The sequence below is a fragment of the Mustela lutreola genome, chromosome 8, assembly GCF_030435805.1.
Source record: "Mustela lutreola isolate mMusLut2 chromosome 8, mMusLut2.pri, whole genome shotgun sequence".
Lineage (NCBI taxonomy): Eukaryota > Metazoa > Chordata > Mammalia > Carnivora > Mustelidae > Mustela > Mustela lutreola.
The window spans coordinates 4,041,628-4,062,259 of NC_081297.1; positions in this window are offsets into that span (position 1 = coordinate 4,041,628).

Genomic DNA, 20,632 nt, shown 5'->3' on the forward strand with positions numbered 1-20,632 from the left:
AAAAAGAAAAATGAGTCAGGTGTATTTTCTTAAGGATGTTTAAGTAAATATTACCATTCCCCCCCCAAAAAAGCAATATTTATGGATTTTAAAAGAACATCATCAAACTTATGTACTAAAAAGTGGTTGCCTTCCAGATAGTTCCTTTGGAAGTACCCGTAGTTTGTTTGATCATTCTTCCTTCCTTCCTCCCTCTCTCCTTTCCTTCTGTTCTCTTCTCCTCCAGTAGGGACTAGTATGTAGAATATATAAAGAACTCTTAAACTTAACATTAAAACAAACAGTTCAGTTAGAAGATAGGAAAAGACATGAAGCGATGCTTCACTGAAAAGGATTTTTGATGGAAAAAAAGCACACACAAAGATGTTTGGCATCACTAGCTCTTACGGAAATTCAAATTTAAAAGCCATAGGAATTACTATTACACATGTGCTGGGCCAGCTAAAATAAAAAACAGCATCAAGACCAAATGCTGGTGGGGACTTGGAGAATCTGAGACTCTCCTACATGGATGACGGAATATGAAACGGTACAGGTGACCCTGGAAAACAGTGTGGCAATTTCTCAAAAAAACCAAATACACACTTACCATATAATCCAACAATTGCTGTCCTGGGTATTTATTCCAGGAAAAGTTATGCTAGCACTAATGAGGGCAGGTAATTGTTTGAAGTAACTTGATTTGTAATAGGCAAAAACTGGAAACAACCAAAATATCCCCCTGTAGACTGATGCTTAAGCAGACTATGGCATATTCATAATGGGGAATATTACTCAGCTAGAAACAAGAATAAACTGTGATTTTAGCAACTTGAATCAGTATCAAGGACATTATACCGAGTATAAAAGTACTGATCTGAAAAGGTCACTTGCTGTATAATTCTGTGTGTATAACATTATTAAAACAACACAATTAGAAAAAAGGAAAGCAGATTAGTTGTTGTTAGGGGTTAGAGATAGTGGAGTGGGGAGCAGGGGAGGTAGATAAGATTAAGAAGAGATACACATTCACTTTCCAGGGTTTCTGTTAAAAAACAAAAAACACCCAAAAAACTACAAAACAGGGGAATTAAAACAATGGGAATTTATTTCCCACTTTTTGAAGTTTGAAATCATGGTATCAGCAGAGCCACGCTCCCTCGGAAGACTGCAAGGGAGAGACTGGGATCTTTCCTTGCCTCTTCCAGGTTTTAGTGGTCTCTGGTCATCATTGGTGGTCCTTGGCCTTGAGATGCATCTTTCTGGTCCCTGTCTCCATCTTTGTGTGATCTCTTCCCTGTGATTGTCTGTGTCTCTTCTTATAAGGACACCAGTTGCTGGGTTTAGGGCTCACTATAATTCAGCATGGCCTTATTTCATCTTGATTACATCTACAAAGACCCTACTTCCAAATAAGGCCACATCCACAGGTGCAGGGGAGAAGAACTGACCATATCTTTGTGGAGGACCCAACTCAACCAGGTAATACCACAGAGACCTTTGTGGTGATGAAATATCCCATATTTTGTAGAGCCCGCGGTAAGTTACACACATCTGCACAGATGATAAAGCAACAAAGAAGTAGGCCCACAGGTTGTATCCATGTCATTTCCTGCTTTTGAAATTGTGCAGTCCATGGATAAGACACAACCACTGGGGGAGACTGGGTGGAAGGTGCCTGGGACCTCTCTGCATTCTCTCTGCAACTTCCTGGGAATCGGTGACTATTTTAAAATAAGACGTTAAAAAAAGTAAGCAAGTCCACACCAGCACCTGCACATGCATATTTATAGAGCTTTCTTTGTAATTGCCAAAGCTGGAAGGCAACCAAGATGTCGTCTAGTGGGTGACGGATAATAACCTGGTCCGTCCAGACAATAGACCATTATTTAGCAGCAAAAAGAAACGAGCTATCAAGCCATGATTAGGCAATATACATGCATCTTGTTATGTGAATAATGATATTGTTAAGTGAATAATAATATTATTAAGTGAATAATCTAAGAAGGTTACAGCAGCATGATCCCAACTTTATGACGTTCTGGAAGAGGCTAAACTAGAGACACAGTAAAAAAGTTGTTGTTGTTGTTGGTGGTGGTGGGTGAGTGCGTGTGTGTGTGTGTGTGTGTGTGTCGGTGTGTGTGTGTGTGTGTGTAGGGATGAATAGAAGGAGCACACAGGATTTTTAGGGCACTGAAAATACCCAGTACCTTGTGTAACACCATAATAATGGACACATGTCCATACCTACAGAATACGCAATACCACGGGTGATCCCCTAAGCTTAACAGCGGACTCGGGTGATGATGACGTGTCAGTGTGGATTCATCCCTTGTAACCACAGCACCTGGTGGGGATGATGACAGTGGGGGAGGCTGAGCATGTGTGGAGGGAGGGGCTATGTGGGAAATCTCTGTGCTTGATCTTCAATTCTGCTCTGAGCTGGAAACTGCTCTAAAAATGGTTATTAACTTAAAAAAAATCTTCTTTCTATCTCCTTCTACCCTCAGGTTGAATTAGGTTATATAATAGAACCTTTACTGTGTGTGAGACACTCATACACACAGGCACCCACACCACACAAACAAACACCCTGTATCTGTGCTGCGAAGGACCGTTCTTCCAGTCAGATAATCAAGAGTTCCCTTGAGGAGCTGGTGAACGCCAGCTGGAGAGGAAGTCAGAACCACCTCACTGAGCTGGAGCCCTTTTCGTGGCTTCCTACCTGAGCATCGCATACCTTAATTCTGTCAGCATCGTGTGGTTGTCCACTGGCCTCACCAGTCAAGAACTTGTTGTGAGCCACGTCCTTGACTGAGAAACACCACGAGTCTCTTGAGAGGAATATAAGGTTCTCAGTGTTCTTGGTGACCCCCAAATCAGAATCTTTCCAAAAAATTTGCTTTTCCGTAATAGCCACCCACCTTGGCTTTGTTTAGGTACCTGAGGAGAGGCTGGAAAGCTTACCACCCACAGGCGCACCGTCATAAACGGCGTCCGTTTCTTTCTGACACTCCTACTCTCTTGGAGGGAATTGGAGCTGTCGGTTCTTTTTGGAAAGAAAGTAGTCACCGACAAATTTATAGTCCAGGTTTTCTTTTTACTCCGATGACAAGGCAGTCACTTTTCATGTGGACCTAATGAAGAGTCTTTTTAAGCCTCATTATGTGGAAATTGGAGATATGGCTTTAGTGATAAATGCGTCACAGCTTCTTCATTGAGAAATAGCCCCGAAGTGTTGGCTGCCTCGTCCTTTGGTTTCGCGTGGCATGCAAAGTGCCATGTTTCGCGTGGGATATGAAGTGATGTATTTGTTTCCTCCCTCGTGGTTGATAAATATGTTCTATGGCAAATGCCCTATTCTCTACTAGCGTCATATGAGCAGGAGAAGAGGGCTGGCGCCTTCGTAAGGCTGTCTTCCTGCGCTCTGATGACCTGATTGTGCAGCCAAACTCACAATGTGGAAAACGGAACATTTTATGAAGTTCATACATTTTCAAAATTGCTCCCACAATGATGTTTCATTTTGTGTTAGGACTGGAATGATGGCCTCTATCTATTCCAGAAAGCTTCAACGTCGCCTCCGGTGAGGAGGGAAAGCTCGTATTTTGAGGCCACTGGCTGCAGCCCATTCAGATCTCACAAGGGAGCGTACGCCAGCTCCTTTTACGGTGAAGAAAACAGTGATGTATGAGAATCTCTTTATCCACATCCCTCCATCAGTCTTCTGGGCGTGTAGGTCGGCCAGCCTGGCTTCTGCGGCAGGATCAAATGTAACGTCTCCCAGCGAGCTCGTGAATAGCAACACTCTTCCACTCTCCGTATGTAAACTCCCTTTTTAGTGAATAAAGCTATTAGTCGACTCAAGTATTGACATTTTTATGGGATTGTTTTTGGAAAGGACGACAATAATTCTAAATTCAACATATGGAAGTGGTCAAATTGTGTTCCTACTGTGTAAAATGTTTGAATAATAGCCTACTGCATTCTCTTGGCCAGTACACAGCGAAAAGCTTGATTAATTTCACCAGTATGCCTTAATCTCCCTCCTTGGCTCTCATCCCATTCTGCAAGGCTTGATAAATCTTCTGTCCCCCGAAGATTATTACAGTTCCTCATAGTCTTATGACATGAGAAAGAAGCTAGGCTCAATGGCACAAAATGCATCCAACAAATGAAATCACATAAATAATTTAGATTTCACAATTTAATTTTTATGGGGTGCTTTTTTGTTGTTGTTGCTGTTGTTTATGAGGAATAATAAGGATGGTTGGCTCAGCCTGCGGTAAAGAAAGGGGGACATTTTGACACCCCAAAATTTCAGTGTTGTCGCCATCTTTTCCCGAAAGCAATATGAAACTACCCAACTCCAGCCTGAGATCACACTTATGTTCATAAATAATATCGCCAGAGAGGCAAATACACACACAAACACGAACACACATCTGTCTCCTATTTTTTAAATAAAATTAGCTAATCTGCTCCCTTTCTTCTTGAAAATAGTTTTCTTTCATGAGTCTAGGGCACATCTGACATATCTTTGTCTGTTTTGAAATCATCTGTGCTGGGGCTCCCGGGTGGCTCATTCAGTTAAGCATCTGCCTTTGGCTCAGGTCATGATCCCGGGATCTTGGGATCGAGCCCCACATCAGGCTCCCTGCTCAGTGGGTAGTCTGCCTCTCTCTCTCCCTCTGCCTGCCGCTTCCCCTGGTTATGTTCTCTCTCTGTGTCAAATGGAGAAATAAAATCTTAAAAAAAGAAAGAAAGAAAGAATCTGTGCTAACTTGTGATTTTCAGTAAATATTTCTTAAGAATTCTCTGTCTCTTAACTCATTTATTGAGCTCCTTCTGTATGCCAAGGACTCTGCTAAGTACCATGAGGGATGGATGTCAGGGAATTAAGACGCATACCCTTGTTCCCAAGGAGTTAGTTCTTCACAAACATGTGAGAATTTAGAGAGGAAATATAAAAACTTTCAAATAACGTGAGAGCAAATGCAAGATAGTACATAACGGACACAAGAATATAGAAAAGTCTGTTGACACCACAGAGGTAGAGATTGGTTCAGGATTTTCCTTTAGAATAGCTTTCAATTAGTCCCAATAAAAACATCGGTAATGAACAACGTATAAAATCCTACATTGCATTTACAATGTAATTAATGGACCAGAAATGTTTAGAGTTGTTTATGCGAGTTGTCTGTGTGGCTGAAACTCTTAATCTTAGGTTGACTGAAGGCCAAGCTGAATGTTTAAACATGTCTTAAGGCTTCGTCCTTTTTACAGAGAGCGGAGTTGCATTTACTCAAACATCTTATGATGTTGTGGGCAGTGCTGAAGGTGGAACAGAATGGGGGGAACAAGACAAAACAGACACATCTCCTGCCTTTCTCGTGGGTGTGAGTCATCTGTCCTCGGAGTGGGAGGGATGGGGCGTGAATGACCCTACACTCATGGGACATTCATGGGACACTCATGGGACACTCATGGGACACTTGCTCAGCCATCAGGCCAAGTGTTTGTAGACGCGTATCTCTCACACACACACTCACATGCACGCATACTCTCTCATACATACATACACCCAATGTAAGGACGTTTGTCCATTCCCACTAGTGTGTGGGTGCACATGGTCCTTCTGCCGGCCTTGCAGAGTCACTCAGAGACTCTTCCAGTGGCCGCTGGGCTGGGCTGGACAGTTTGAAGAACCCTCCTTCCCATGGCAGGGTCACAGCTGGCTCCTTCAGTGCCCTCCACACGGACACTCTCTTTGGTAGACCAGAAGGCTACCTTCCACGCGTGCGAATCTGCATGTCTTATGAGCTTGTGGCAAAATGTCACAGGGTCATTTCTACGCCCCTCATTGATCAACCAGGTCACAGGGTGAGCCGGAGTCAAGAGGAGAAAAGGCGACCTCGGCAGGGTGGGAAGCGGACTGCTCCCACGCAGAGGAAGGTGGCTGTCGGCGGCCACGATTTAGGTGTGCACACGTCTACCTACATCCCCATCCCATCTGGGCTTCCCAGCGATCTTCCGAAGAGGGTTTCACTCTTATTTTGTGAGTATTTTTTGTGTGAGAAAACGGAGGCTTCAAGCGATGGAAAGGTTGGTGTGTGGCTGGATGTGGGGTGCATGTGGTGGGGAGGGGTGTGCACGTGGGGTGTGGGGCGAGCACAGGAAACGGGGCAGCACGGAGAAGGACCAGGCCCTGGGTGCGGAGCTGGGTCGGGAGCTGCAGCAGGACCTGTGAGCTGCTGGGACCAGCAGGAGTTTCTCAAGGTTCCAGGGAGCAGGAAGAGAGGCGGGACCATTGTTCCGTCCAACCTAAAGCCCCAGTATTGTCTCATCGTCTTTCTGAAGAATTCCCCGGCAATCTCAACAACTCAAGAAAGGGTTTCAGTGAAACTTCGTTTCCTCCAATGACCTTTCCTTCTATTTCTGAAAGCACTCAGGGCGTGTGTCTGTGTGTCTGTGTGTGTGTGTGTCTCCAACAGAGACAAGCGCAGCTCTTTTTCCTTCAGCCCCCCGGCCCGTCGCAGAACGCCCCGTGCTTCCAGGCTCTCAGTAAATATTTGCTGAGTGCACGGAAGGAGATCACAGTTTCATCATCCTCCTTGGTTTTATGGATTGTTATGGAAGGACTGAGGCTGCTTTGAGCCCAGGCATCGCAGCGAGTGTCCACGGCTGTGACAGCAAGAATCAGGGTGCATCCTCCTGCTGGCCTCGGGTGACAGCTGGGGAGTGAGGGGACCTAGCCCCCTCTCCCCACCCGAGAGCAGCAGGTGGATAAAACACAGGTATGACTGGGCTTTCTTGGCGGCGGAATAGCAGGCTGTTTCAGTTCTTGTGTTCCCAAATGCAATCCATTTCTCTTGCGGCCTTTCTTTAATTTAAAAGATTTTATTTTGTGGAGCAGTTTTAGGTTCACAGAAGGACAGAGCCGAGAAGGACCAAGTTCCCACACACGCTCTTCCTCCTGCGTGTCGCTCCGGCTTCTATCCTCCAGGCGTGACTCAGTGTGGTGCACCCCAGACAGACTGGAAATGCCCATGTCATTTTGGCTTCTCCAGGGCAGTGCCCCGAGGAGAACAGCTGAGAGCTGACTTTGTTTGTAAATGCCGCACGTGGGGTTAGCGCCCTCGCCTCCCTCCCGAGGTGAGCGGGCGCGTCCACATTCACCTGTCCGCTGAGCTCTGCCACGGTCCGCGGCCACGCCAGGCTGGAAAGGCAGCCAGGGACCTGCCTTCCAGTTGAGCACTCCATCACGTGGCAAAAGGTGCTGCTTTGGGGGAGGCAAATGTCACTATAAATATTTATAAGGGATCTACTGTAGGTTTGCTGGAGGGCAGTTTATTATTAGAAAAGTCACAAATAGAACTAAAATAGTCAGCGACAACTATCCAGCCGGTGACGGAGCCCTGCGTCTGCGTGAGGTTGGGGATGAGAGTCCCGAGGCCTCCCCGTCCTCCAGGTGGGAAGGGCCTGTGGAAGCGAGTACATCTGTGCGCCTCCCAACAGTTGTCCTGGACCTGCAGGTCAGCCCATGGCGCGAGCACGGCTAGTGCGGAGGGGGCAGAACCGCCGCTGAGGAAAGCACTTCAGTTTGCCGACTGGCAACGTAAGAACAGCGGTTAAAGGAGGTTCCAGCTGTGTCTGACGTGATGTCACTCTCTCCTATGTTCGGGTGTGACTCTGGTCAAGCAGAAGACAGGCCATGTGTTGGGCACCCGGAGTTCTGGTTCTCTCTGGCCAACCCTTTGGATTATGGCACATAACTGACCATATCCACGGGCCACTGAAACAGTCAATAAACTGAAACATCAGACACTGTAACTTTTAATTTGTGGGTTTTTATTAACTTTTTATTTGTGGGTCACTGTGGACAGATGACTTCATCTTTTAAATAGCTTTCCCTTTTTCTAAAATAAAATAAAATTATCTGTTTTTCCTTTGAAGAAATGTCACAAGAAATGCATTAACTCAGGTTATTATTACATGGCAATTTGGAAATTTCTTACCCAACAACACAAGCTTATTATGACTTTTCTTGATGATAAAGAAAGCAAGTTAGCCTTGCAAAAATGCAGATTCTGCAATCTGACTGTCCATGGTTAGGTCCTGGGTTTGTCATTTCTGGCTGCAACCATAAACAAGCTCGCTAATTCCCATGCCTCAGTTTCCCCTGCTGTAAGATGGGCAGAACCGTACTCACCCCATAGCATTGTTGGTTAGGATCCAGTGAATTAATCTGTGCAATGTTTAGAAAAGCATCTAGCTAGCAGAAAGCTCTCATGGGTATGAGTTACTACTGTTTTGTTTTTTTTTAAGATTTTATTTATTTACTTGAGAGAGTGAGAGCAAGAGAGGGCACAGAGGGAGAGGGAGAAGCAGACTCCCACTGAGCAGGGAGTCCAACACAGGGCTCGATCCCAGGACCCCAGCTGAAGGTCCTGAACCACCCAGGCACCCTGCAGTTGCTACTGGTTCTACCCATCAGTAACTGTAATCACAAAGTATAAGTTGTAATTACTGTTGCTGAGAAAAGAGAAATGTCGTGTACGTTTTCACATTTTCATGTCACGTTAACTGGTAAAGAAGCAACTATTCAGATAGGAAGTAAAAACAAGCGGGTCACTTCTTTTAATGTAATCTGCCTTAATGCCCGGATGTGTGGAGTGTCAAATAGACAAGGTATTCCCACTTCATCTGAAGCAAAGTCACAATAAACCTCACCGTATTTGAGCATCAGTTGTAAGTTATTGAAGCAACTTTAAAGTCGTTAATCTCATTCCATCTCCAAGAGAACTTTATAAGGTCTTACAAAATCCCAGTTTACAGGGGGGCTGGAGGGGGTCCTCTGGGACCCGGGGAGGATGCCCTGCCCAGACAGGAACAGGATATTCCCCAGGTCAGTGTCCTTCCACGATCCCAAGAAGCTTCCCAGAAACGTGCGGCTTGTGCCGAGAACAGCGCTGAGGAAGCTTGCCTATCTCCAGTTACCAACATCATCTCAAACTATGTCTGCCCACTCAAGGCCCCCCACGCTACCTTTTGGATCGGGATGTGAGTGCGCGCCCGACACACGACACACGTCACCTCCCAGCCCTGATCATGGAGGGGTGAGCGGGGCCAAGCCCCGAGGATCTTCCCAGTGCAGGAGCGAGGGGCAGCGAAGGGCCTGGGAGGGAGCGTCTGTTGCAAGTGCTGCCTGAGGACGCCTTCTGTGACGGTCGTGCTGTGCACTTCGTTGCTCTGGTTAGAAACCCGTTTCCGGATGAAGCAAGCAGCCTGAATGAAAGCAGCGAGAAAATTAATCAGCAGAATCTTCTGAAACTGGGTGTCTTCTACATCTTAAAAATCATCTCCTTTTCCTCCTAGGTGCTGGCAAGGAATAGTAATTATTTCCTGCAAACAGCTGGCTCAGCAGTCTATTTTGCAGGCTGGAGAAAAGAGTATTTAAGAAGAAATAGCCTTGTGGAGCCTCGAAAGCTTTCTTCATTGGTGGTATTTGTGTTGTATCTTTTTTCTTTTTCTTTTTTTTTTTTTTTTTTTAACGGGAAGGTATTAGAGGTGAAAGTCCTTTGCAGTCTTGATCGACCAAATGCATTAAAGTCCTTTGCAGTCTTGATCGACCAAATGCATTTTGCAACGTGTTTGTGCTTTGCAGGAGAGTGAAGAGGAATGTATTTAAGTTCTGGTTTGTTCTGAGTCCTTGTTGCCGATGTGATAGAGAATCTGGGCTAATGTCTCGGAGCACACAGGCTATCGTGGCCCCGGAGGTTGGACGAGGCGCAAACGCCTTTTGGCATTCCCTTAGGTACTTTTTGAATATTCTCCCCCTGCACACCCCAGTGAGAGGGGAGACCAATTCAGAGTAATTGGTAGAAAGGAGTGCTCTGAAGGGGCCAGGCAGGGCTCCTGGGTTCCCCGGGGTGGCCTGCTGACCCCACCAGTTGTGCATGCAGAGGAGACAGAGTGTCGAGAGAGAAAGCCAAAATTCGCATAGCCTGGCGTCCCCAAGGCGGGAATTAGCATGCTCAAGGCATGTTCTTGGAGCTAGACGAGCAGGCAGTAGGACAGATGCAGACCCAGTGACAGTCTAGCTCCATCCCCTTTCCCAGAGGATAGCTGAACTCCATCAAAGAGGGAGACGGCATTTTGATGCTGTTTTGCTGCCTTTAATTTTCCATGGGGATATCGCCGATGGGAAGGAGGAAGAGGCCATTCTCTTACCCATGGCAACAGCATCAGAAAAAAAAAAAAAAGATATTTTTCAGGGTAATATCTTTCTTCTTGCTTTGGATCAGAGTAGACGCACATCTGAAGACCCAAAGCCGATTTAAAGAAGTGGCTCAGGTTCGGCTTAAGGAAGAGAAGTCACGGCTTCCAAAGAACATATTTTTCCATGCTGTCTTTTTAAATGCTTACCAGATGAGCGCCGCAAGCGCGTCAGTGGTTCAGAGCTGCTGTCTCCCTCTGCCCGGTCTGCTAGAACACGATCCACAGAGTGCGCGCCTGTAACCACCACCCCTGCCTGCTCGCAGCTCTGGAGGCTGGAAGTCCTGGAGCCTGGAGCCCTCAGATTCCTTGTTTGCCGAGAGCCTGCCTCCCGGTTCCTGTGTCCTCACATGGGGTAGGGGAGAGGAGGCTCTCGGGGGACTCTTCTCTCTAACTCCATCCTGAGGGCTCCCTACTCATGACCCAGTACCTCCCAAAAGCCCCGTCTCCTAACACCATCACCCTGGGGAGTTAGGAGTCAAGACACAGATTTTGGGGGAAACGCGCCTTCAGTCTACAGCAGTTGTCAGTGACTAAATCAAGGGCTTTACCTTGAAAAGTGGCCAGAGATATTTTCCAGCAAAGAAAAGAGTGGTCCCAACCCCAAAGCCTCCTGACTTAAAGCAGTGACACTGCGTGTCTCTGAAAATGCAAAGCCGGGGCCTCACCGTTCTCCTGCGGGGTCCTGCAGAATTCAGTTAACACGGCAGCTCTGTACACAGAGGGTTGTGTCATAAAAGGGAACCCTTTTCCACTGTTGGTGGGAATGCAAGTTGGTGCAGCCTCTTTGGAGAACAGTGTGGAGATTCCTCAAGAAATTAAAAATAGAAATTCCCTATGACCCTGCCATTGCACTACTGGGTATTTACCCCAAAGATACAGATGTCGTGAAAAGAAGGGCCATCTGTACCCCAATGTTTATAGCAGCAATGGCCACGGTCGCCAAACTATGGAAAGAACTAAGATGCCCTTCAACGGACGAATGGATAAGGAAGATGTGGTCCACATACACTATGGAGTATTATGCCTCCATCAGAAAGGACAAATACCCAACTTTTGTAGCAACATGGACGGGACTGGAAGAGATGATGCTGAGTGAAATAAGTCAAGCAGAGAGAGTCAATTATCATATGGTTTCACTTATTTGTGGAGCATAACAAATAGCATGGAGGACATGGGGAGATGGAGAGGAGAAGGGAGTTGGGGAAAATTGGAAGGGGAGGTGAACCACGAGAGACTATGGACTCTGAAAAACAATCTGAGGGTTTTGAAGTGGCAGGGGGTGGGAGGTCGGGGTACCAGGTGGTGGGTATTAAGGAGGGCACGGATTGCATGGAGCACTGGGTGTGGTGCAAAAATAATGAATAATGTTATGCTGAAAATAAATAAAAAATAAATTAAAAAAGGGGGGTGTCCTACAGGCTGATACGGTTTTATGGTCCAGAAAGGGGACATAGTCATTCTTGTTTTTCTATAAAAGAACACATGAATGGGGGAAAGAATGGTCTGCAAGAAAACGTGGTCCTCAAGCCACTGGGGCAGACCCATGATCCACTCTACTGGGTCAATATGATATCAAGGGGGTTGGATTCAGCGGTCTGTGGTCTTCTCCCCTTTTCCTGGTACAAGAGTGGATCTGTGCTTTTTTAAAGACAACCAAGGCCAATGACATCAAGGAATATAACACAATTCATGTACACCCCCAAAACATCAATGGCCTAGTGTGCTTTCGAACAGGTTCTCCAAAGTCATGAAGAAAATGGAAAGATTCTGTGAGCCCTTTGTGTTTTGCTTGTTCAGCTCATGAAGTCTCGGAGTGAGGAAAGGCAGCGAGCTCTTCGAGCTCATTGGACAACTGATGTACCCGTTGGGATGGTGACTGCTGGTGGAAACCGGGGGGCTGGTCTCTGCAGAGCCTGCCCAGACAGAGTCAAGGAGTGGAAACTCTTCCCCACGTCCCTTCGCAGGAGAACTGGTCTGCTGTTAAGGAAGAGTGAGACACTCAGAACTTTCAAAATTGCATCCTGACATTCTTAGAAATGGGGGGCCTGCTCTTCCCTGGTGCTGGCATGTGTTCTAGAATGCGGATTCATCTAGTTGTTCTAGTTGGAATAAGAGAGATGCATGAGCCTCCCGTTTCCCATACAATGCGCTAATTTGAAAGGTAAGTGCACTGTAACGAGTGCTGGAGGTGGCCATCGGGTGTTGTTGATCAGGAGAGCAGGATTTAAGTCATAAGCCCTGGTGCCGTGAGCAAAATATACAGCAGCATTTGTGTGATATCAGAAACCGCACAAATATGTATGCCTTTCCTTTGAGTCCTTCCCTAAAGAATCTGAAAGAACCAGCCAGGAGTGGGGTGCATAGGAATTCCTTTCCCATCCTAAGGTGCTCCATGGACATGAACTGTGACTGATCCTCAGTACAGTTTGCAATATTATGCCCATTTGAGAAAATCAGGTAGCACGTAGTTTCCCCAAGCACCTTAATTAACTTTAAAATCAGAACGAGAAGCTGAGGGTTGAGGTTCCCTTGAGATCCAAGCACCGTTTAAGACAGTATTTGCCGTGCTGGCTAAAGAAGACAAGACCATGTTAGGAACAGATGGAGTCAGGGTACATGACTGCAAAGGTCCAAGGGTCACGTTCCCAGGACCCACTGCTGCCCTCGAGAAGTTAGCATTGTGGAGGAAGGTCATCTCCAAACTGACTGGGTCCAAATGTACTTCCCTCTCCTGCCATCTCCAAGCACAGAGCCATGGGAACCCCATCATTCTTGTTCCTTTTTTAAAATCAGCTTTATGGAAATATAATTCAAGGACCATGTGCTGGGCTCACCTAACATGTATAGTTCAGTGGCTGGTCACAGACGTGTACAACCATCACTCTGGTCAATTTTAGAACACCTGTCAGTTCAGAAAGAAACCTGGTGTCTCTCAGTTATCCTTACCTCGCTTCCTGCCCCTCTCCTGATCAGACCTAAAGGACCAGTCCAGACTTCTCAGACTCTATAGATCTCGCTACTCTGGACTTCCGTATGAATGGAGTCAAACAGTACGTGCTGTTTGGTGCCTGGCGGGTTTCACCCTGCATCATGCTTCTTAGGCGCGTCCACATGGTAGCGTGGGCCAGTGCTTCATTCCTTTTCAGGGTGGAGTCTAGTGCATTGTGCCATAGACCACCTTTTGCTTACCCACTCATCCACACATGGACATCTGGGTTGTTCTACCTTTTGTCTATTACGAACAATGCTTCTATGAACATCTGTGGGCAAGTTCTGTGTGGACACATTTTCATTTCTCCTTGGGTGCCTATCAAGGGGGGAGAGTTCCTGGGTTGTATGCTTGCTGTTATGTTCGATCATTTAAGGAACTGTTTCAAAGCAGCTGCACCCTTTTGCATTCCCATAAGTAGTGCATGAGGGTTCCATTTCCTTCATGTGCTGGATGAAGGATACCATGTTCCAGCCCCGTGGGATGAGGAAGTCCAGGGGATCTGATGTCCAGCATGGGGACCCTAGTTAACACTGTTGTACTGTATTCTTGAAATGTGCGAAGAGGGTAGATGCCAGTTGTCACCGCATACACAATAAAGGTGACTATGTGAAGGGACAGGTGTGCTAATTAGGTTGATTGTGGTGATCACTTCACAGTATCTATTCACATCAAAACATCGAGTTGTCAACCTTAAATATATATGATTCCTATTTGTCGATTATACCTCAGCGAAGCTGAAAAAAGTCAGATACTAACACTCTTCCATCCCCCTCTGCTAACACACAGAAGCCAGCACTGAGGCTGACGGACTGAGAAGTCCTCGGATCTTCTGTTCAGGGTATTAATGCACACACCCTGCCGTGTACTGGTAGAGATGAGCTTCTTGCTCGGCTCTTTGAGCAGATGGTTCCACCAGAGTCTGTCTGGCAGGTTGCTCCTGATTGAGGGCTTCTCAAACTCTAACACAGGCAAGTATCACCCAGGGTCTCCCTAAAGCAGATTCTGGGCCTGTAGGCTGGGAATACACCGGAAAGTCTGCATTTCTTACCAGCTCCCAGGAAACGTGTGCACAGAGGGTCAGGGAGTAGAGAGTGAACGCACCCATCAGGGCGGCGGAGGAAAGCTCCAGCTGAGCAGAGGAGCGGGCGGCCGACAGGGCAGTGGCCAGGAGGAGCAGGAGGAAGATGCTTGGAGGGGAGGGTCCAGGACTCAAAGAAAAGTGGCCTGAGGGAGTGTGAAAGCTTGAGACCAAACATGGGAAGAGAATTAAGGATGAGCTCATAAGGGAGAATGTAAGTGAGAAAAAATATAAGGCCACTAATAACCTTGGGAAAAACAACAGAAAGCACAAGAAAGGAACTATGATTCCAGCCCGCTGCTTGGACTGATGAAGAAAAGGAGTCACAGAGCCGTGATGACATGCATTTCCATCACGTGTTTGTCCTACCTGGGCATTCACACTGCAGCCCCGAAGGAGAGGGCGGCAGGGGTTTTAGAGGGCTGCACCCCCCCACCCCCCAGCCAAACAGGAGTGCTGCTCAGGCACAGTGACGCAAGCCTGGCGTTGAGAGAGATGGGGATCCCGCCCAGCACAGAGCCTGCAACGGTAGAAGAGCCAGCGCTCTGGGGGAGAGCCGGCAGAGGGAGGAGTGTGGCGCTGAGGTGGGTTTTTTTTACCTTAAGCCTTTCTATGTAAGTTTGTCCTTGAGTTATGTGCATTTCTTACTTATGGAAAGAAGGAGGGAGGAGAATAGAAGAAGGTAGAATGAGACAGGAAACCTATAGACGGAAAGTAGGGTAAATACATTTGGGGTGTCCACTAACGGACATCACACAGTCCGCGTGCACGAACGCCTTTTACCCTCATGGGAACTTGCTGAGTTGGCAGGTGGCCCCACAGCTTCGAGGCCGCAGAAGACAGGCCTGCCTTGGGCTGTGTGGAAGGCGCTCCGTGGGGCGGGTCTCAGCACTCCTCACTGGCTTGCTGCCTCCATAGACATCTCCCCGAGCAGTGAAATTCTTCACTGCTATATATATATCGGATATATATAGGGGAGATACAAAATATCTTCCCCAGAAAGCCCCTGTTCAGATGCAGCTATATTCCCTGACATGCAAAACCATCCATCGTTTTAGAAAGCCAAGCAGAACCTGGGGTTGAGAAGCGGCTTTTTAGGTTTACTGACCCAGAGTCGCTGTCGCTCCCCATTTGTTAGTTGAGGCCAGTATTTGGGGTTCACTATGTAGAAGGGTCGGCTTTTGTCTCTGCTCTGTGGCGGTGGGCTGTGGACTGGTGGGACTGGAGCTCAGGAGCTGGGGTTTCACACTGTGCAATCTTCCAGAAGGCAGGGGTTGCTCTCCAGGTCCTGCTGTCCGCGGGGCACCTACAGACGGCTTTGTACCTGAGATAATCATAACATCCCCGTTCTTCTCCTCATCGATCATGACAAGGATTGTTGGGAGATGCTGTACGTTCCAAGAAAACGCCCCCCCATCTTTGTGTCCCATTAGTGGGCAGGAGAGAACTGGGAAGAATTTTCCCTTTGCGAAAGCAAACAGGAAAGATTAGCATTTTGAGGCAGAAACACACTTCACAATATGCTAACAACGTAGTAGCAATAATTAAAAGTTACCAGACTAATTAAAATGCCAACTGTCTGACAATAAACAGTAATTACACTAGTCTAGGGGGACGCGCCCTCGCGGAGGGCGGGGTGGAGGGTGAGCTCACGCTGGAGGCGCGGGCATGGCAAGCCTCTTCCTGACCCAGCGAGGAGAGCCGGGGCCGGCGCGCCGAGCGGGGGTGCTCACAGAGGAGGAGACGATTCGTCCAGAAGAGGGAAGGATCAGGAAGGAGGTTGTTGGTGGGCGCCTCCGCTGGATTCCCTCCAGAAATCTCCTCTCTTTCACTTTCACCCAGAGCGTGATGGTGTGCGAAGGTGGACAGACACCCCTGCTTTACCCTGGCTCTCTCTGGTCTAACAGGTGTGGCCCTAAGAGGAGATGCGGGAGAGACTCAGGAAAGAACAAAGTCTATCACGTGCGCTGGTGCTGGAGGCAGGAGGCAGGCGCCGTGGGGGCCACGTGAGGAAGCCCAGGGTGGTCCTGGTGCAGGAGATGGGAGTGACCGCAGTGCTTAGCCACGGCCGCTATTGCGGTTTCCAGAAGAAAGGAACGACAGGGCAGGGTGAACAGCTTAAGACTGCCTAGTCTGAACAACTCAGCAGGCTCTGGGCTGTAGGCGTGTCCCGATCACTTGGCCCCCAGCCCTGGAATGACGGAAGCAGAGGGACGTTGTCTCCTGTGGTGCACAGACCCCATGGAGAGGTCTGGCTCAGGACTGGGTAGTTTGCAGATCACAGGTGTCCTATCTCGAAGGACTGCCTAGCCCCAGAATAAGGGGTCCTCAGCCAGGAAGGAAGGGTTTTGTTTGTGCTTGTTTGTTTGTTTTTAAGTAAGCTCCATACCCAGTGCAGAGCCCAACATGGGACTTGAACTCACGGTGCCAAGATCCAGACCTGAGCTGAGACCAACTGTTGGTTGGTCAACGGACTGAGCACCTAGGTATTCCCCAGCCAGGAAGGTTTTTAAGATGTCAAAGGAATAACATGGAGGCATTGGGAGATGGAGAGGAGAAGTGAGTTGGGGGAAACCGGAGGGGGACAGGAGCCATGAGAGACTGTGGACTCTGAGAAACAGAGGGTTTGGAGGGGAGGGGGTGGGGGGGTGGGTGAGCCTGGTGGTGGGTATTAAGGAGGGCACGGATTGCATGGAGTACTGGGCGTTATATGTAAACAATGAATCTTGGAACACTGAAAGAATAAAATTAAACTAAATAAAAAGATGTCAAAACATCATAATACACAGAAAATTGAAAATGTACTCACTCCCTGCAATTCCCACGGCCCTCCTCCAGATGGCAGAGGTGAGGGCAGAAAAGAAGACTGTTCGGAAATGCCATAAACATGAAAAAGGTCAGACCTCAAGTATAAAAAGCATTTTCATGTTTCCAGAGCTCTGAGCAAGTGTAGCGCGTCATCTAGCCAGGAGCCAACGATGGCACAACGGACATCAGGGAAAGTGACGGGCGACAGGCACGAACCTCTCGGGCGAAGCTGCCACGTGGTCCCCATTTCTACCCGACCCACAGAAAGACAGCGAGGTTCTGCGCTTCTTCTCCGGCTATAGACAGGAGGGCAGGAAAGGTCCGCTCGCTCTGCACCTCTGGCTTCTGGGTGGTTTGTGCATCCTGGTGCTGGCTCACGAGCCACGCGTGAGATGCAGCATGGACAAGCCCAAGGTCTCTTTCTCCCAGGACGAGGAGCATAAAATGCTCGCCGGCTGACCAACGCCGTCACACGAGGGCTGCGGGGTAAGGGCCACCAGCCTGATCTCCAGATGAGGCGACAAAGACCCAGGAAGACAGCGGGATCCCTGCAAGACGCTCCTTTCCTAAGGAGCAAACAGGGGATATGCTGCCCCCCCCCACCCCGCCCCCAGGCCAGCCTATGGCAGCCCCGGGTCCTCTGGCATAGCCGCGCCCTCCCTGTGATTCCAGGTGAGGTGCGGGGCCGGAAGCCGTGCAGCACTGAGCACCTTAGTCCTTCAGTTCTTACAACCACAGCACGAGGTTTGGACTATTACGGTGCCCGTTTCACAGATGGGGACGTTAGGGCCCTGGCTCCGGGCTGCACAGAGTCACGGTGGGGGGTCCTCTCCGTGCGGCTGGAGGCTGGCGCGGGTGTCTGTCACTGACCTGGGGGCTGGTCCGCAGCTGTCAAGGCTTCAGCCTCCCCTTTCCCTCCTCCCTCTGCGCATCTCCACCTTCCCCAGGGGCTCCTGTTTGCAGGATCTCCATCCTCTACGGTTCTTGGAGCGGGAGGCAGCTGTCTCCGGGCTACACTCAAGGACGAGAGTGCTCCTGCTCAAAGACGAGCAGGAGTGCTTTCCCAGCGAGGCTGGGATAATTTCATTTCACTACTATTAAATTAATAAAACTCTCGGGTCTGGCCAGTGACGGATCTAATTAGACTTCCAGAATGCGGTTCCATCACGTAGCAAAGTGGGCTGACTTTCAGAGTGATGAGTTTTGGACATACCCCCGCCAGCTAATCACTCGTCTTCGTATCCCATAAACTGGGACTAAGCATTTCATCACCCGCAATCCGACACACATCCCAGCTCCACGGCAGGGTCCCGGGTGGGCAGAGGTCAGCTCACCCTGCGGCAGACATTAGGGCTTACCTGCCCCGCTGCCCTCTGGCTCGGCTGGGATTTGAGATACCGGCTCGCACCAGCGGCATCTAGCCAGGCTAACGGATAATCTCGGAGAGCTTCCTGTGAGGTCATCCCATGCCTTCACAGAGCCATCTGGCAACATTAATACAATGGAAGGGGCGCACCTCAAAGGCCACAACTTGTGCTTCTCGATAGGCTCCCTACAGAGCTGCGCATGCGTGTGCGCGGTGAGACACACGGGGAACGTTCACTGCAGAGAACTTGTCCTGGAGAAACCGCAAGTGCCCGTTACGTCCTCAGGCACCGGAGAATGACTCTGCGATTTGGCACATTCCTCAATGGAATTCTTTTTGGGCTTAAAAATGAATGAATGAGACTTTAATGTATCAAGATGATAAATCGCCAAACACATCAAATGAGAAATACAAGACGTAGAGTGATGTTTACAGCATCACACCACACCTATAACATGTAATGTACCATTTACGAGCGCGTACCCTCATGTACACTAAAAACATTAAAGCAATACCTGGGCCAGTTAACATTAAAATCGTGTGGTTATCCTGCAGAAAGAATAAAATAGAAAGAACTGGAGAAACCTCTATGGCAGATTTAAGCTGCAACCATACAGGCTCAATTCTTTACAATACTAAGCTCCGAAGTGACAATGCACAATGTTGTTTGTGACGGGGACAGGTGCTCAGGACACTGTTCTCTACAATTTCCGTGATGCTCGAAATAGTTCCCGGTGTAGAAAGAGCTTCCTGTGAGCTAAACTGTAGGATATCCAGTACAGTAAGACCAATACCTAAAGGAAGAGATAGAGAGTCAAAAACAAACAAAAAAGGTACCGTAAGCAAAGAGGGAACAATGACTTAGCAAGGATCCTGCCTTTGAAACGAGCAGACTGTTTATGACCACCTTTCTCTCGAGCAAAATTTACTCCCCAAACAACTTCCTTTCCTGTATTTTTCTCTTTCTGAATGTGACCTATGTAGAAACTAGCATTCCAAAGTGAGTCGTAGGAACCAGGGAGAAATGCAAAAGGAGAATGGACCGGCAGATAGCCTCAGTGCGGTGTGCCTGGTTGAAAACTTTGATCTTATTATCAATTTAGAATTAATCTGGCTGTTATGTTATAAGAAGGAAAGAAACACAGGTGGCTCAGAGCCCCTGCCAGACTTCTGATGGACTGAAGTCTTGGCTTGAGTTCGTGGCCCTCCACAGCAGGTTGCTGGGGCAGGTTCACTGGATGGCACCTGAGCCACACGTCCTGCTCGGGATTTTTCCCTAGCTGTTTAAAAATTACTTGAAACTCCACTGTTTCCATTCACTTCACGTTTCGGTGAATTTGGCAAAAGTCAGAGAAACCGTCAGCAGACAAACAAATGGGAATAATTTAAGCCAGCGATCATAAACTCCCAGTGGGTAAGAACCGAGTCTTCGCCTCTTCTCCGAAATGTGCCGTGGAACTCAGGAAACAGTCTCTGATGCTGCTTGGCACGGCTCCAAGGGTATAGTTAGCTCCTACGGTGACAGAAGTGCTCATGATACAGGGAGCCAGTTCGGCTTGCTTTCTTGATGTGCCCTGATCGTTATCTGACTGTCTTGATACCTGTTCAGTATAGGATTCTCCTTATGGTGGGCAAAGTATGTTCTTACTGATGATGAGAGACTTGGCGTCCAAAAGAAAGTAGACGGCAGAATTTTGGGAAGAGGTTAACTGTACACAGAAGTCTAAAATTACACTGGAAGGATTTTTTTTTTTTTCAAATAACGTTTTTTGACGAAGCATGTGACACACCCGTCTGGTCCCCATGTCACGTCTACTCCGTGTGTGCATGGTGTTGACTCAGTGAATACGCCCCCACCTCTGGTTTCGCTTTGCCATCTCTCCGGCATTGCGGAAACATGCTGGTTCACACTCAGGCAGACGGGAAGCCAGAGGGATTCCCTCCACCAGCCATGCAGAACCGCTAAGGTCTATCCTCAGGGCGCGCACGGAGGGCGTTTCGCACTTAGGTGCGCTTTTCTTTTGATTTCACTTGCTTGGGTTTGGTGGGATTCTCACACTGCAGCTCTGTGCTCTTTGTCAGTTTGGGGAATTCATCAGAAAATTTCTCTCCCTTTCTCTCTTCCTTC